Source organism: Mesoplodon densirostris, chromosome 1 (genome assembly GCF_025265405.1).
Source record: "Mesoplodon densirostris isolate mMesDen1 chromosome 1, mMesDen1 primary haplotype, whole genome shotgun sequence".
Classification (NCBI taxonomy): domain Eukaryota; kingdom Metazoa; phylum Chordata; class Mammalia; order Artiodactyla; family Ziphiidae; genus Mesoplodon; species Mesoplodon densirostris.
In genome coordinates, this window is record NC_082661.1 from 7,021,213 (window position 1) to 7,031,001 (window position 9,789).

The following is a 9,789-nucleotide window of genomic DNA, read 5'->3' on the forward strand; positions in this document are numbered from 1 at the left end:
TCCATTCATCTGTCGGTGGACACTTACGTTGCTTCCATGTCCTGGCTATTGTAAATACTGCTGCAGTGAACATTGTGGTACATGACTCTTTCTGAATTATGGTTTTCTCAGGGTATATGCCCAGTAGTGGGATTGCTGGGTCATATGGTAGTTCTATTTTTAGTTTTTTAGGGAACCTCCATCCTGTTTTCCATAGTGGCTCTGTCAATTTACATTCCCACCAACAGTGCAGGAGAGCTGATTTTTTTTCTTTAAGTTACTAGAATTAATAAGGTAATATGTAAGGTGGCCCCATACAAGATGAAGTCACAAAATTCAACAGCTTTCCTTTCTTCTGAATTTGAGCATGGTGCTGGATACTCTCCATTTGCCTTCCTGATCCTCTGTCCTCCCTTCTTGCCTGGCTCTGCTCACCTGCATGGACTTCCTTGCCCTCTGGCTTCCCGCTGGGTTCAGCCAATGGGAACCACTGGCCAGAGGTGGCAGGGTGGCAGGAGGGGGAGACAGGGTATCTTCCTTTCTGCTGGTCTGTGGATGGGCAATGGCTGCTCCTCTACCAAAGGCTCCTCTCCAGCTGTCCTCCCCTGAAGCTGTAGCTTTCCCTCCAAGTTCTATACATAACTCCCTTCCAACCCTTCCAACTCCCTTCCAACTCTGTTTTGGCTCACCGTGGCACGCTTCTCCACTCACTCATTGACTTCTCTTACTTATGCCCACACCTTTATAAACACTTCCTTTTTAAATTTCCCTACCTCACTTCAGTATACCATGTGTTTCTGTCCAGGACACTGCCGCAAGCACCTAGAAATAGAAACTAGAAAATATATTTCATTCACAATGGTAACAAAAGCCACAAATACTTTTGTACAAATGAATTTAACGAAACAATGCAGTCTCTAAAAGGAGAAAACCAAAGACTCGTATTGGATGATATAAAACAAGATGTGAACAAATATTCTTTTTGGATTGGAAGGCTTAATATCATAAAAAGTCAATTCAAGGGCTTCCCTGGTGGCGCAGTGGTTGAGAGTCTGCCTGCCGATGCAGGGGACACGGGTTCGTGCCCCGGTCCGGGAAGATCCCACATGCCGCAGAGCGGCTAGGCCCGTGGGCCATGGCCGCCGAGCCTGCGCGTCCAGAGCCTGTGCTCTGCAACGGGAGAGGCCACAACAGTGAGAGGCCCGCATACTGCAAAAAAAAAAAAAAACTTAAATGAAAGAATAAGTGCCCCTAGAATAGCTAAGAAAATTATGGAAAAGAACAGTGAGTACACTTCCTTACAAAATAATGGGTCGTGATCTAAGCTCTACAATCAAGTCAGCATGGATTCCAGAAGAGACAAAGAGATCAGTGGAACCAAACAGAGAAGACAAAATTAGATCCCAGTGGGGCTTCCCTGGTGGCGCAGTGGTTGAGAGTCCGCCTGCCGATGCAGGGGACACGGGTTCGTGCCCCGATCCCGGAAGATCCCACATGCCGCGGAGCGGCTGGGCCCGCGAGCCATGGCCGCGGAGCCTGTGTGTCCGGAGCCTGTGCTCCGCAACGGGAGAGGCCACAGCAGTGAGAGGCCCGCGTACAGCAAAAAAAAAAAAAAAAAAAAAAAAAAAAAAAAAAATTAGATCCCAGTAAGTACAAAAATATAATAGATGACAAGGTTTCATTTCAGTGGGAAAAAGATGGATTATTTAATAAATAGTGTCAGTACAATGGATGTCTGAAAGAAGATATAACTGGATCCTTATTTACATCACATTAAAAAATATAATCTAGATGGACTAAAGATTTAAAAGTAAAAAAATGGAACTCTAAAAATTTCAAGAAAATCTAGAGGTGTATGCATACCATCTAGGGACTGAAAAGGCCTTCTTAATCACCACTGGAAACCTAGAAGTTACAGACAAAATGTATATATGTATAAATTGTATATATATAAATATATATATAAACTGTGTGTGTGTATACACACACACACACACACACACACACACACACACACACACACACATGGTTTTTAACTCTGGGAAGACAAACTGAGCTCTATACAAAGCCAACAGACAAATGGTAATTTTGGAAAAAATATTTGTAATGTATTTAGGTGCCAGTTTTGCCAGTGGAGACTCTGGAGGAAAACTGGGGCAGATAGAGGTCTTTCTTCCGGTTCCAGTGTATTCTCAGCGTGCTCCTGCTGTATGCAGCAGCCAGCAGTGTACAGTACACCAGTGGTGCCACCCCCAGTGAGTTTCAGTGGCCCTACTTCAGCAGGTGGCTTCCAGGAGTTGCGAGGTATATAGTGACAGAGATCCCTGCCAGCCACACTGGCCCCTTGCTGTTCCTCCAGCAAGCCGTGCCAAACACGCACCAACCTCAGAGACTTCACCGGCTGTCTACTCGTCCCGTGACCCCGTTCCACACTTTCTCCAATTCTCTGCTCAAATGCCACCTCACAGATGTCCTTCTTGAGCACCCTGTCTCAAATAGCACTGTCTGCTCCACTGCCTCTGTCGCTCCTGTCCCCTTCAGCTCCCCTCTGTGACTTCCATGTATTTACGTGTTTGTTGTCCATTGACCTCCCCAGAATGGAAGCTCTGTGAGCACAAGGACTTGATTTGTTTTGTTCACAGCTATATACAGCTCCCAACAACAGCACCTGGTATATAAGTGTTCAGTAAGTGTTTGTTGAAGGAGTGAGTGAATCACTTTACAGCCACTGGACTAGGAAGAAGTTTAAATAACTCAAAATTAATTCTTAATATTGTTAGGGATGAGCATTAAAAGATATGCACACATTATATATTGTTCCAACCCTTTTTTTAAGATGCTGTCTGGAAACATCTATCCCATTCCTGGGAATCTAATCCACAGAAGTAAAAGCAGAAGGACATAAGGACATATATAAGAGAATATTTATTCATACATTGTTTAGCAAAAAAATAAAAGGGAAAAATTAAATTAAACCCTGCCAGTAGGAGAATGACTGAATAAATTATGGCACAACCACATTATGAAATATTATGCAACACTTTAAAATGAATTAAAGTCATACCAGTTGCTTTCGAGGGATTTCCATGAGGTTTTGTTGAGTTCAGAAAAGCAACATTCAGGGACTTCCCTGGTGGTCCAGCAGTTAAGACTCCATGCTCCCAATGCAGGGGCCCCAGTTCAGGGAACTAGATCCTGCATGCGGCAACTAAGGATCCCGCATGCTGCAACTAAAGATCCCACACACTGCAGTGAAGATCCCATGTGCCGCAACTAAGACCTGGTGAAGCCAAATAAATAAATAAATATGAGGGAAGTTTATAGCAATTCAATCTCACCTCAAGAAACAAGAAAAATCTCAAATAAACAATCTAATCCTACACCTAAAGCAGCTAGAGAAAGAAGAACAAAGAAAATCCAAAGTCAGTAGAAGGAAAGAAATCCTAAAGATCAGAGCAGAAGTAAATGAAATAGAAATGAAAGCAATAGAAAAGATCAATAAGACTAAAAGCTAGTTCTTTGAGAAGATAAACAAAATTGATAAACCCTTAACCAGACTCATCAAGAAAAAAAGGGAGAAGACCAAATGAATAAAATTAGAAATGAAAAAGGAGAAATCACAACTGACACTGCAGAAATACAAAGGATTATAAGAGACTACTACAAACAACTATATGCCAAAAAAAATGGACCACCACGAAGAAATGGACAAATTCTTGGAAAGATATAATTCTCCAAGACTGAACCAGGAAGAATTAGAAAATATAAAGAGATCCATCACAATTAGTGAAATTGAAAGTGTAATTAAAAATCTTCCAACAAACAAAAGTCCAGGACCAGATGGCTTCACAGGTGAATTCTATCAAACATTTAGAGAAGCTAACACGATCCTTCTCAAACTCTTCCAAAAAATTCCAGAGGGAGGAACACTCCCAAATTCATTCTGCAAAGCCACCATCACACTGATACCAAAACCAGAAAAAGATATCACAAAAAAAGAAAATTATAGGCCAATATCACTGATGAATATAGATGCAAAAATCCTCAACAAAATATTAGCACACAGAATCCAACAACACATTAAAAGGATCATACACCATGATCAAGTGGGATTTATCCCAGGGATGCAAGGATTCTTCAATATATGCAAATCAGTCAATGTGATACACCATATTAACAAATTGAAGAATAAAAACCATATGATCATCTCAATAGATGCAGAAAAAGCTTTTGACAAAATTCAACACCTATTTATGATAAAAACTCTCCAGAAAGTAAGCATAGAGGGAACCTACCTCAACATGATAAAGGCCATATACAACAAACCCACAGCAAACATCATTCTCAATGGTGAAAAACTGAAAGCATTTCCTTTAAGATCAGGAACGAGACAAGGATGTCCACTTTCGCCACTATTATTCAACATAGTTTTGGAAGTCCTAGCCACGGCAATCAGAGAAGAAAAAGAAATAAAAGGAATCCAACTCGGAAAAGAAGTAAAACTGCCACTGTTTGCAGATGGCATGATACTATACATAGAGAATCCTAAAAATGCCACCAGAGCTCATCAATGAATTTGTTAAAGTTGCAGGATACAAAATTAATGCACAGAAATCTCTTGCATTCCTGTACTCTAACAGTGAAAGATCAGAAAGAGAAATTAAGGAAACAATCCCATTCACCATTGCAACAAAAAGAATAAAATACCTAGGAATAAACCTACCTAGGGAGACAAAAGACCTGTACTCAGAAAACTATAAGACACTGATGAAAGAAATCAAAGATGACACAAACAGATGGAGAGATATACCATGTTCTTGGATTGGAAGAATCAATATTGTGAAATTGTCTATACTACCCAAAGCAATCTACAGATTCAGTGCAATCCCTATCAAATTACCAATGGCAGTTTTTACAGAACTAGAACAAAAAAATCTTAAAATTTGTATGGAGACACAAAAGACTCTGAATAGCCAAAGCAGTCTTAAGGGAAAAAAACGGAGCTGGAGGAATCAGACTCCCTGACTTCAGACTATACTGCAAAGCTATAGTAATGAAGACAGTATAGTACTGGCACAAAAACAGAAATATAGATCAATGGAACAGGATAGAACACCCAGAGATAAATCCACACACCCACACACCTATGGTCAACTAATCTATGACAAAGTAGGCAAGGATATACAATGGAGAAAAGGCAGTCTCTTCAATAAGTGGTGCTGGGAAAACTAGACAGCTACATGTAAAAGAATGAAATTAGAACACTACCTAATACCATACGCAAAAATAAACTCCAAATGGATTAAAGACCTAAGTGTAAGGCCAGACACTGTAAAACTCTTAGAGGAAAACATAGGCAGAACACTGTATGACATAAATCATAGAAAGATCCTTTTTGACCCACCTTCTAGAGAAACGGGAATAAAAACAAAAGTAAAGAAATGGGACCTAATGAAACTTAAAAGCTTTTGCACAGCAAGGGAAACCATAAACCAGACAAAAAGACAACCCTCAGAATGGGAGAAAATATTTGCAAATGAAACGACTGACCAAGGATTAATCTCCAAAATTTATAATGTGGTTTTAAGAGAATATAATGTGGTTTTAAGAGAAATGATAGTTTAGATCAAGAAGGTAGTAAATGGCTAGCAAATTTGCTTACCAAAAAGTTTTTACTTATGTGGGAATATCAGGCTTGAAGGTTCATGTACATAAGTTCCATAAACCAGTAGAATTTATACAAAATTCTATAAATCAAGATGATAGGCCCATTCATAATGCTGTAATTAAATAATTTGCATCATTAGTATATCATTTTTCAAAAAAGGTCTGTTAATGCATCTACTGAAGAATTATATTCAGTGTGATATGATGCATTCATATGGACATAGTCACTAGCTTGAAAACTTCTGCAGTGTAGCAATCCATAATAAACAGAGACTGGATAAACAAAGAAAATTATCTATTTGTTGTTTTAAGGAAAGTAATTGAATTGTTTGTACAGCCAACTGTTCCTAATGTTTCCAAACTCCATCTTCTCATCAACATGTGTATTTGAGAATGGCGGATTGTGCAAATCCTGATGAGGGTAACCATCGCCTATTTTACAATGACAGTCAACATTCATTGAAGAGAGAAGTAATTAATTGCTTTTTAAAATTAATTTATTTTTTCACACACACACACTGTATTTTATTTTTACAAGAGATAAATAAACTGACACCAAGCATTGTAAATGGATGACCACAACAAAAGCAACAATGATTGCAATTACCAAACACGAAACACACTCATACTGTGTCATAATATTGACATTCAGTCCAATAATCCTCCACTGTAACAGCTCCTTTACTTTGCAGTGAAAATTGATTTGTGTATTTTTTGCCTCTGAGTCCTTGTGGGATTTTTTTTTATTCAAAGAGAAAGTCACAAAAATTATAATCATCCTCATCAGTTCACTCAGTCCCATGTAATTAATTTTTTTTTCATCTTGATCTTTTGTTAGCACTTTTATGAATTCATCAGTTTTCCATAAGAGTTCTGAAAATGCTTATTCATTCAGTTCAGCAGAATAGTCAGTTACCAGAAACCTGTACTTGTCAGTCTTTTCCATGAATTCCTTGAAGATGAAACCCTTTTATAGGAACATTTTTGCAAAAGCATCAGAGTGCACACAGAACTGTCTGTAAATGACAAAAGACTTAAAAATGACCACAGTTAAAGATTTGATGAAAGTTCATAATAATGCAATTGACAAGGAAATTTAGTTATTTCTGAGATATACATTTTAAAGTAATAACTAGAATTATGACTTATAACATTATACCAGAACATACAAGATTTTTAGAAATTTCATGTAATGTCTGAAACATTTATATTAACATATCTCCATACAAATAACCCAAAGAAAGTTTAGTATTAGTTGTTTTTTTTCTTTGTTTTTTTATACTACAGGTTCTTATTAGTCATCAATTTTATACACATCAGTGTATACATGTCAATCCCAATTGCTCAATTCAACACACCACCATCCCCACCCCACAGCAGTTTTCCCCCCTTGCTGTCCATACGTTTGTTCTCTACATCTGTGTATCAACTTCTGCCCTGCAAACAGGTTCACCTGTACCATTTTTCTAGGTTCCACATACATGTGTTAATATACAATATTTGTTTTTCTCTTTCTGACTTACTTCACTCTGTATGACAGTCTCTAGATCCATCCACGTCTCAACAAATGACTCAATTTCATTCCTTTTTATGGCTGAATAATATTCCATTGTATATATGTACCACATCTTTATCCATTCATCTGTCGATGGGCATTTAGGTTGCTTCCATGATCTGGCTATTGTAAATAGTGCTGCAGTGAACATTGGGATGCATGTGTCTTTTTGAATTATGGTTTTCTCTGGGTATATGCCCAGTAGTGGGATTGCTGGATCATATGGTAGTTCTATTTGTAGTTTTTTAAGGAACCTCCATACTGTTCTCCATAGTGGCTGTATCAATTTACATTCCCACCAACAGTGCATTAGGGTTCCTTTTTCTCCACACCCTCTTCAGCATTTGTTGTAGATAGGTTTTGTGATGATGCCCATACTAACTGGTGTGAGGTGATACCTCATTGTAGTTTTGATTTGCATTTCTCTAATAATTAGTGATGTTGAGCAGCTTTTCATGTGCTTCTTGGCCATCTGTATGTCTTCTTTGGAGAAATGTCTATTTAGGTCTTCTGCCCATTTTTGGACTGGGTTGTTTGTTTCTTTAATATTGAATAGCATGAGCTGTTTATATATTTTGAAGATTAATCCTTTGTCCATTGATTCATTTGCAAATATATTCTCCCATTCCGAGGGTTGTCTTTTCCTCTTGTTTATGGTTTCCTTTGCTGTGCAAAAGCTTTGAAGTTTCATTAGGTCCCATTTGTTTATTTTTTTATTTTTTATTTATTTATTTATTTATTTATGCTGTACGCGGGCCTCTCACTGCTGTGGCCTCTCCCGTTGCGGAGCACAGGCTCCGGACACACAGGCTCCACGGCCATGGCTCGCGGGCCCAGCCGCTCCGCGGCATGTGGGATCCTCCGGGATCGGGGCACGAACCCGTGTCCCCTGCATCGGCAGGCGGACTCTCAACCACTGCGCCACCAGGGAAGCCCCCATTTGTTTATTTTTGTTTTTATTTGCATTACTCTAGGAGGTGGATCAAAAAAGATCTTGCTGTGATTTATGTCAAAGAGTGTTCTTCCTATGTTTTCCTCTAAGAGTTTTATAGTGTCCAGTCTTACATTTAGGTCTCGAATCCATTTTGAGTTTATTTCTGTGTATGGTGTTAGGGAGTGTTCTAATTTCATTCTTTTACATGTAGCTGTCCAGTTTTCCCAGCACCAGTTATTGAAGGACTGTCTTTTCTCCATTGTGTATCTTTGCCTCCTTCGTAATAGATTAGTTGACCATAGGTGTGTGGGTTTATCTCTGGGCTTTCTATCTTGTTCCATTGATCTATGTTTCTGTTTTTGTGCCAGTACCATATTTTCTTGATTACTGTAGCCTTGTAGTATAGTCTGAAGCAAGGGAGTCCACTTCCTCCAGCTCCTTTTTTTTCCCTCAAGACTGCTTTGGCTATTCGGGGTCTTTTGTGTCTCCATACAAATTTTAAGATGATTTGTTCTATTTCCGTAAAAAATGCCATTGGTAATTTGATAGGGATTGCATTGAATCTGCAGATTGCTTTGAGTAGTATAGACATTTTCACAGTATTGATTCTTCCAATCCAAGAACATGGTATATCTCTCCACCTGTTGGTGTCATCTTTAATTTCTTTCATCAGTGTCTTATAGTTTTCTGCATACAGGTCTTTTGTCTCCTTAGGTAGGTTTATTCCTAGGTATTTTATTATTTTTGTTTCAGGGTAAATGGGAGTGTCCATAATTTCTCTTTCAGGTTTTTCATCATTAGTGTATAAGAATGCAAGAGATTTCTGTGCATTAATTTTGTATCCTGCAACTTTACCAAATTCATTGATTAGCTCTAGTAGTTTTCTGGTGGCATCTGTAGGATTCTCTGTATAGTATCATGTCATCTGCAAACAGTGACAGTTTTACTTCTTCTTTTCCAAGTTGGATTCCTTTTATTTCTTTTTCTTCTCTGATTGCCGTGGCTAGGACTTCTAAAACTATGTTGAATAATAGTGGTGAGAATGGGCATCCTTATCTCGTTCCTGATCTTAGAGGAAATGCTTTCAGTTTTTCACCATTGAGAATGATATTTGCTGTGGGTTTGTCGTATATGACCTTTATTACGTTGAAGTAGTTTCCCTCTATGCCCACTTTCTGGAGAGTTTTTATCATAAACGGGTGTTGAATTTTGTCAAAAGCTTTTTCTGCATCTATTGAGATGATCATATGGTTTTTATTCTTCAATTTGTTAATATGGTGTATCACATTGATTGATTTGCATATATTAAAGAATCCTTTCATCCCTGGGATAAATCCCACTTGATCATGGTGTATGATCCTTTTAATGTGTTGTTGGATTCTGTGTGCTAGTATTTTGTTGAGGATTTTTGCATCTATATTCATCAGTGATACTGGTCTGTAATTTTCTTTTTTTGTAGTATCTTTGTCTGGTTTTCGTATCACGGTGATGGTGGCCTCATAGAATGAGTTTGGGAGCATTCCTTCCTCTGCAATTTTTTGGAAGAGCTTGAGAAGGATGGGGGTTAGCTCTTCTCTAAATGTTTGACAGAATTCACCTGTGAAGCTATCTGGTCCTGGACTTTTGTTTGTTGGAAGATTTTCAATCACAGTTT